We start from the raw sequence: 10,024 nt of genomic DNA on the forward strand, positions 1-10,024 counted from the left end.
GGCAGATCGGAGCGGGGAGAGGGGAATCCAGTCCCTCCCCCTGTCATGGCAGAGAGCCGTGACAGGATCGAGAGGTGAGCGAACCCGGTATGTGTTCGCTCACCTCCCGATCTACTGAGCCGACCTGTGACAGTCTCATTGTCACAGGTCGGCTGGAACTATGCGGTGAGTGGAAATCACTCATCTCATAGTTCTCCTTTAAGTTAAATTTGTATGTAAGTCGGAACAGGTACATTTTTTAAGTGTAACTCCAGCCAAAAAAAAACATTTTTTTAGTTTTGGGTAGCATAGGGATAGGCAGAGCCAGCTGTCAATCCCACAGCTGGGTGGAGCTTGACAGTAATGTCGGGATCAGTTCAGGCTGCGGCGTCTCAGTATACAGCTCGCGGTATACTGAGCTTTAGGTCGCGGGAGAACGCTAGTTTGTGTTCTCCCGTGACCCTTAGGAGAACTATAGGGAAAAGCACTTACCCCATATTTTTCCTTTAATGGACACCTTATTTACAATCACAGCTATCACCAGCCTGTAGTTAGTGGGTTTTTTTTTAGAACAACTGTGGCTTTAAAACTACTTAAATCCATCCCCTCCTGGTTTAAACTGCACTACCACCCACCCCAGCTTCTTACTTATAGTGACTCTTTAGCACCTATAGAAGGGCACAAAATGATAGTCAGTAATGGGCTTAGAAAACATGACATTGCTAGTATAATAAGAATTGCATCTGAAGCATTGCATCTGAAAAACCTTGTCAGGAAGGTCAAGTGCATGGCCGTGCCCGTACCACTGCATACGGTCACAGCTGTGCGCACATCCATGAGTGTTAATACGCGTGCTTGTGCACGTGTGTGCTAGTGTGAACAAGCCTGTATGTTAGCTTGATGAGAATGCCCGCCTGCCACTAGCTTTGACTCCCTATATATAGCACAGCATAACTGAGGAGAATTAAGAAGAGTGGTCATCAGCTCCTGTGATTATTGACATGACATGTGTTTGACCCACCTTGCCTCCCAACTCTGCTGTATCTTCACCTCCTGTTACTAAACATAACTCATATTCTGACTTCACTTCCTGTCTACTGTCTTGTTACCTCTGGTGCCCATCTGTTATCAACCTTGGCCTGGACGTTGACCTCACTTCTGCATCTAAACTAGTTACTCTGCTGCCGGACTTTTGCTGACCCAGCTCATCCTGACCATATTTCTTCTTCTTGCACCTGCACGTTCCTGTGGCAGACCTGTTAACTGGTTTCCTGCACACACCTAGTACAAGCATTCCCAGCATCCCCAGCAACACAACAGTTTTTAGATTGTCTTCTGATTTTCTGCTTCGTCCTTATCCTGCTATACCCGGTTTCCAACTCCAGAAGGTATTGGACAGGAGGCGTAAGGGAAGCGGTCTTGTCAACTTGGCCTCTATCAGGTACGTGAAAAACCTCTTCATTCATCCCTCTCTGCAAGTATCTGAACAGACCTTGAATAAACACTGACTCTTTGCACTAAATGGCTAATGTCACTCTTTAAACACCTACTTCAGCAAATCCATTGCCAGAAATGCCACATTCCATACAACAGGCTGCTTGTAATTTGACTCAAGATCTTTCCATGTTTCTAGGAGATACAGTAGGTCAATTTTAAGTGCACGTGAATAACAATTGTTGGCAATCCTAATTACAAACCTAATTCTCTTGCCAAACTGCTAGAAAAACTTATATGAAGCCATATCTCCAAAGTAGAGTGGAAAGGTAGATTTTATTAACAATAAAATATTTCAATAATTTTTGTGTGGGTTGAGCTCTCAGCTTATCTCCATAAAACTAAAGCACTAATGTACTTATTTATCAGAAATTAATTTTTATCTCTTCCCAGGGTCAGCTGCAAATAAAAAAGGTCGTGCGAATGATACTCCAAGCCCTATAAACATATTGTGCAAATATCTTCATAGTGTAGAAAAGTTAGAAAAGGTTTTGTGATTGGCAAGTTAAACTATCTGTTGATGTCTTGTAGTTTATTTCAAGACATAATAGAATTCTTATGGGGCTGAATACATTGGACAATAACAACTTTGTGTAGGAGACGACTGTTTTGGATTAATGGGATACAATGTCCAGATCCTATATGCACTTTTCCCATATGTTATGTCTGTGAACATCTAGTACAAAGAAATAAATTAATTCTGTCTGTAGGATGCACATTTCATCTGAATTCGTTTTTCTCGGTTCAGAAATGATAATTAAAGCGGAAATAGTGTTCGGTCTTAAAGGACACCAGGCAACTGTGATAGCTTCACCACATATATTAATGGAAACTTTAAATTGAAAGAAATATGGAAGCTGCCATTACTAAAAATGCTAGTTCCATGACCATCTCTGGCTTTACTACTTTCAGGTTCATTTTCAATAGCATCCCAATGCACTAAAGGAGTGTACCGATGTAGCAGCGCGCAACATTGCATGATAGCACAATACCGTACATTGTGGTGCAATGTGGCGAAAAAATTAAGCATCTATGATTTGTGGTGCATCGGAGACCCAATAAAAGGAATGGGTCTCCTTAACCGAACGCATGTTAATGCACCATAGTGGACTGGATTGTTGTAATTGGGTCCTTATAATGTATCTTCCAAGAGAAAATTGTACCATTGGTTTCTGTATTCAGTTGATAACATTTTCAGCAAAGTAAAGGATCCAAACAGGAATTTTGGGCTATTATATGCACATACTGCAGCTATGTGTCCATTATACCAGAAATTACAGATTTTAAAACAGGCTAGAGCAACTTTTGTGCTTATAAACAGTGCAATGCATATATTTATATTATTTAGATGACAGCGCCTCTTTAAAAGAATACCAATGCTGTTATATTTTAGGCGTATTTCCATCTATATTCTTCTTAAAAGAACATGTTTCAATGGGTTTTATGATTGATCTCCTCACTGACGTCAGTGGTGCAGGTTGGGGAGGTCTTAACAGGTCTCAGTATTAGAACCTTCATTGTATTCTGCCCTTTCAGGGGTTTTTCATAGCTAGGCACAGTAGTTTGATTATTTTTCAGTGGTGAAGCCACTGTTTTGGCTACAGGGAACATCTGATTCCATATTTACTGGCAGTTTGTAGCTTTGAGGGTTTAAAGACTTGCTGCTAACTGAAGCATGCATTCAAGGAGGCCATACACAAGCTGTTTTATTCTCTAAGTGTAAATCTGGTTCTGCGTTATTGCGCTCAGCCTCAAGTTTACCCGTTTCCAAGGAGAAGTGAAAAGTGCACTGTACAGAGTGCCAACATCATCCTCGAAGAGGAGCGTTGCAGATAAAGGCTCAGATTGTGCAGAGCAGCATCTGTGTTTGTTTTTACAATATAATTGCATTAGCTCAAATGACATTCAGGAAGCGATGTGATGTTCAGCTATTCTTTAGACAAAAGAAAATAATTAATCTGATTAAGAAACTTGGTGAGCTAAGCCATTTGATGTAATATTTGATGTGCAATTATATAATTTGCTACCGTAGAAAGACATGCTCCTTAAGTTAATATATTCACGTCAGCCCACTGAGTATTAAAGTTGAGTAAAAAAAAAGTTGTGTTTTTTTCAATAAAATAATCAAATAAATTAAAAATAAAATGTAAAGCACCCCACATGTGCACCTAGGATGCAAGAGTATACATAAACACCAGAATGAGAAGGATAATTCTAGGCCCCTTTCATCTTCTTCATTGAGGATGAAGAGGGCGCTTCTTCAAGTTAGCACATCAATGCTTGGGTGACGTGGACACTTTCTATTGGCTGTCCATCGACAGGTTTCTCTTTGTATACAAAAGACTGCAGCAGAGATGATATTAGGCAGATCCAACTAGTCTACTGCAGCACTGGATTCACCAGTTGTCACTCCCCAGTGGTAGCGGCGAGGGACCCAGACAATTGAGTTAGGTAAGCATAAAAGAGCTTCTTAAGGTATTTCAATACACTTTGCCCGGGGATGAGCTTTAACTGCTAACAAAGTAGTATACTATATGTGGAAAGCTCAGGCTGCAAAGGCTTGGAGGTTACTGTTATCAAACGGTTAATTTTAATTCAATCTGATTTTATAATACTGGCTCAGAATTTCTTCACTTTTCCAGTGGACTGTGCAGCACTAGTATACCTAATCCCTATATCTGTCTACTTTAATCAGAGCATCAGCAGGACATGTGATATCTGTGAGAAGATCATCATTTTTTTTATTACACATACTTTGCCAAACAAAGATGTATTATGACGTTTGCTATCATCAAAGTCTTAATTTAATTTATTTCAGGTCTGAAATTCTTTGTTCTGCAGTCATTTGATATGAGAAATCGCTAGCATTTTCTGTAACTTTTTAATATTTGTTTCTGTGAGAAATGGTGTGGATTCAAGACATATGGAACAGGAAAGTGTTGCCTTTAAAACATAGCAGATGTCTACATTTTAAATGTCTTTACTTGAAGGTACAAATGCCATATTATCCTGTAAGTGCCAATGATTATCCTGAATGGGAAGTCCTGTCAGATGGATAACTATCTGCTTGTGAATGAGGGAAGGCTTCCATATCTTTGCTAGTTGCAGCCTCTGCTCCTTTTAGGACTTGTCAGATGGATAACTATCTTCTTGTGGATGAGGGAAGGCTTCCATGTCTTTGTGTCCTTTACTAGTTGTAGCCTCTGCTCCTTTTAGGACTACTCTTGTTTGACAAATTAAAGGATAGAGGCCAAACCTAAGCTAGCCATGTATGCAAAGATTTCTAGCCACCTGCATCCTAGCAAAAAGGGACGCTAGGCAGCAAGAAGCTGTATGCATCCTAGCAAAAAAGCATGCTTGGTGGATCAAGGATAGTCTGCGTTCTAGTAACGAAGGGCGCTAAGTAGCTTGTGTTGCCTGCATACTAACAACAAAGGACACTAGCTGGCTTCTTCTGCCTAATGCCCTTTGTTGCTAGGATACAGGCAGTTCCAATACAGTGCATTTGCTCTCTACGAATGTAAACGTTAGCACTAGGGATGCACCAATATTATATTGGTACTCAATACTGTTTTCCGGTATCGAGTACTGATATTTTTTTCGGAACTCGCTGATACTGAATACCGATACCGGACGTCCCATTAAGAAAACTGGGGGGCATGTAATGACTCGCTACCCAGCTTCCTGATTAGCCAGGAAACCGTCTCCATGCTCCCTCATCACCAGGCTTCCTGGTGGAGGGACTGGGAACGCGGTGTCACTATAAATTCTCCAAAATTTGAAAGTCAGTGACAGCACAGATTTAAATCATCAAAGTGGACCAGCAGAGATGCTGAGATACTTCATAAAGCCTCCCACTAGAACACAGCATAGCTTTAGAAAACATTGAAAATTCATATCAAAACATTCCAACCTACAAGCAAAGCAGGATTTTGTACAGATCCGCTAAGCCAAAGTCTGCTGATGACTGTCGTACACCTGTATTAAAACAATCTATGAACACATCAGACTGTTCAGTACATATTCAGGACTCAAAATAAATGTGGACAAAAGTGAGTTGTTGTTCCTCTCTAAGTCCACCCGCCCTAGAGATGTGTCCTGGACTACTCAATACCCCCTCCAAATACGCACCAGATCCGTTAAATATCTCGAGGTCCATCTGCCAAAACACTATTAACTTTATACCTGTCATACACAAAATCCTTCAGGAGCTACACTCTTGGAACTCTCTCCCATTGTCAGTCCTTGGCCGCTGTCATTTAATTAGAATGGTTAGCTTCCCCTGTCTTCTCTATCCCCTCCAGACCCTACCTCTCCTTCTCAAACATAAAGACGTCCAGTCACTTAATAAAGCTTTTACAACGTTTATCTGGAGGGGCAGGAAACCAAGGATAGCGCTGAAGACGCTCCAAAAGCCGAAATCACACCTGGGAGCCAATGTACCTGACCTGCGACTGTATAATTTAGCATGCCTCTCTTGTCATATACGGGACTGGACCCATAATACTAAATATTACTCTAACACTGGCCTGGAGCAGCACTTGACCCATCCTTGGTCTCTTGCAGGGATACTACACACACCTATTCATAAAATGCCGCCGTATATTAAACAAAATATTCTCCTCAGGGATACTGTAATAGCGTGGAGGGAGGTAAGAAAACTAAGCGGACTCCCGGGCATGACAAACCCCCTTATCCCCCTAACCCTAAGTGGCAAGATAAGGGTATCCAGACCTTACAAGATCTTTTAACTCCCCAAGGCACATGCAAAACACTCCATGAACTCATAGCGACTTATCAAATATCCCCCACTCACTTCCTACAATTTGGCCAGGATCCGCTTTCCTTAAATCCCCCCTTAATCTCCCCTCACATCCCGACAATAACTCCTCTTTCTCCAAACTATTAGCACATCCCACACAAAAACTCTCTCTCTCACAAGCATACTCCACCCTACGACCATACCCTGATGCCACCTCTTCTATGAGCCCATGTTTTGCCCACAAATGGGCACCTTTACTTGGGATGTCACCAGAAGACTCATATGACTTGCTCCTCAAGGGCTGGCACAATGTTTGTAAGAATGTCTGTAGCGAACAATGGAGGGAGATGCAATTTAGATTGATACATAGAGCGTCTTGCGCCTTTAACTTCGGACCCACCAACGCTCCTACAGACTGGATTCAATCTTGCCCAAAGTGTCAAGTTCCACACCCCAATCTGACCCATCTTTTTTGACACTGCCCTGACATCCAAAGGTTTTGGGAAAATGTACTTGACTACATGACACGCCTGACACCCCACACAAGGGATCTTACCCCATCTTTTTGCCTATTCCAATTGTCACATAACTCCTTGCTTGGCACCCAATCCTCACTGTCCCAATGGGAACACTTATGCCTTCTGGCCGCAAAAAAAAATCTATCATCAAAGCTTGGCTTATAGCCACACCGCCCACTTTAGCAGACTGGAAAACCCCTTTACACCAACTCATGCTTAAACTTGATACTAAACACAACTTGCATCTCACGAATAGATTCTTCAAAACTTGGACGGCATTCCTATTACATGAACTGACTAGACCTCAATTACAGGATGTGATGACACTATTCCAACATTCCAAGTGGTATCTATTGGCCAAATCGGAAAGAGCATTAGGAGGACTTGATGTTCTGTAAAATACGTATTTGATTATGCATAGATAAGTCTCTCTTTGAACAAATGGTGCGGTACACAGTTACACAGGAACCTGGGTCCCACACCATAGACTTTTTTTTTTTTTTCCTTTCACGCCCACAACCTATTCCCTCTTTCACGCCCACAACCAGGTGAAGTCCCTTCCACTAGATTGTCCCCCTTGCGGTGCACCTCATCCATTCATAACCCACTATTATGAACCTCTTTTGTACATGTTGCTCAGAGTATGTAAAAGTTACTATTATCTAACCACTCATCTCTCTTTTCTCCCCATCCCTTCCCCCTACCCTCTCCTCCCCCCCTCTCCTCCTTCCCCTTTTCTGTAACGCCCGGATGCCATCCAAAATTATACAGACAACAACTTGGGGGTAGCCCTACTTCCTTCTCCCCTCCCCTCACGTCCCCCCATCCCTCCCCCCCCCTAATTCCAAGACTTTATTACTGTTCATTGCATACAGAAATAGAGATTGTATTATTACATGCTATATGTTATGTTATTATCTGTTACAATGATGCCTATGCATTGATTGTCCATGGCTTGTATCCGCCTGGCTACTTGCCATTGTAACAAACCTTACTGTCCATAATGCATCCAGTTACCATGTTTCTTATGTAATTCAAACTCAATAAAGATGTACTTGCTTAAAAAAAAAAAAAAAAAAAAAAATCTATAGCAAATACACATATTTTAAATCTCTTTCTTGACCTGAGATCGGACTGCTAGAGCCAAACTCTATACAAAATCTATAATGTTTGCTATGATGGAGATACATTCATAATAAGTGGCTGCATTGATGTATAAGAAAATAACAATCCGTTAGACAACAAACCTAGGATACAAGGTTCAGAAGGCAGAGGATACACATTGCATCTCCTATTGGGAATATGCCGTCTCCTTAGGTATCTAAAAAATTGTAATTTCATTGAGTTTGAAGATATGTTGGTTGTCGGATTGTAAAACTTTGTCACTTGGATATATATATATATAGTTAGAAAACTTGACAATAAGGGTGGTTCTGCCAAGCATCATAAAACACTTCAACACTTCTTCCACATACCCCTCACGCTTTCGTTATGTTAAATCTGTAAACATCCTCTTCAGGGACCTGAAAAGATAGATAGCAAAATTAGCTCTTGTCTCTGTTGAAACTGTAAATGGTAATTTATGAGAGTCAGTGACCCTACTACCAGATGGGGCTTACTCTGCATAAAACTAAAGACCAGGGAAACTTTGTTAAGTATTTTTTTTTACTTGTCATCCTGTTTATTTTACTGTCGTGTAATATATTTTATGTTGTCTTGCAGTTTTTCTCTTCTTTTCATTAAAAAAAACCAAAAAAATAAATAAAATGTTAAAATATATATTTTTTTTACATCTGCAAGGGTTACCACATTTTAACACTCTGTTGCATTCCTGTCTGGGCATGGCAGCAAGTGTCACAGACATTTCTAAATGTCAAAATTTGTACAGCAGATGCGGTTAACATGTGGAGGCAGCTACCATTTGCGTGTATAAAGGGTTAACTGCTCCACTAACCTGCCTCTGTGAAGATTGCTCTGTCTGATAGTGCTTAGATTGTTGTCCTGCAAGCTGGAACCTTTCTGTACAGTGAGAGCCTGAGAATGTAATGCAGCACATGTATCATCCAAAGACAGGCATTCCCCTAATTGATGGACTACATTCTACCAACTACAGCCATCATAACCTTGACACACAGGTGTTTTGCTTCATAATAGATTATTTACAGTATGCAAGCTGTTATAAAAATGCAGGGCTGCAATTGGAAACAGATTTGCTGTGAAACTATCGGTATAAAGCAGCATCTCTAGTGGTCTCTAGTGGCTGGAAAAGCATAAATGACAGGCCTGTAAAGTGAAATCTGGTCAGGCCTCCTACTATTGCCAGTCCAGTGTGGGTATCAGAAGTGCCAAAGTATACAAACACTACAATTATCAATTTTGGATGAAAAACCCTGTTCGTTTTGATGTCCATTATGAACAGTTACTGCTTGTAAAACAAATTGAGCTGAGGAGAAAAAAAATATAAAAAGAGTGAAACTTTATCTGGTTCACAAGGGAGACCAGCCAGCAAACACTGAAACTGTTCTAACGGTAAGTCATTTTAGTTTTAAAAGTCGACTCAAATATCGACCTTTGTCAAGCCAGGTGGTGCCCGCAGGTCACACACTGATTTCATTTTAGCCGATACAGTCAAGTACGCATCCAAGACAGGGAGGAGGACTGGTTTAAAAGATGTGTGAAAGAGGCCATTTATGTAAAAATGGAGAAGCTAAGCTTGAATAGAGGTGTGGGGAAGGGGAGAGACATCTATTGTCTGCCACATACAATGCTGTTTTAACACCTCTCTGTGAGCAGGTTAATAACACCTCCTAGCTCCAATTATTCAAATGCAATCAACACCTGGTTGCCACTAACAGATTATGTTGATTGGAGCAACATTCACCATATTTATTCCCAGATCATTTTTGTACAAGTCATTCTGAATTTAGAAAGCTGGTCGGATGACAACTGAAACGTCTTCAAGAAAAATACAGCAAGTCCAGTTGCCTTGACTTATTTTTTACAGATTAATCAGAGAACGACCTGAATTTAACCTGCGTATGGCCAGCTTTAGTTATCTGTAACTTACTCCAGCCAGAGTTTAGCAAGCTCCTCAGATGTGGAATGGGTAAGTCTGCTTCCGGAAGCCTATGCTGTACAGCTTCCTCTCTCAGCTTGCTGTATCGCCAAATAGATCTAAACCTCCAAGGCTTATCTGAGTATGGTTGCTGACCATGAGAGTGTCTTAGCATTGGTACTTTGGTACATCAGGGTTCCTGTCAGTGGGTGACAA

This window comes from Nanorana parkeri, unplaced genomic scaffold (assembly GCF_000935625.1).
Source record: "Nanorana parkeri isolate BGI_ZX_2015 unplaced genomic scaffold, ASM93562v1 scaffold39, whole genome shotgun sequence".
Lineage (NCBI taxonomy): Eukaryota > Metazoa > Chordata > Amphibia > Anura > Dicroglossidae > Nanorana > Nanorana parkeri.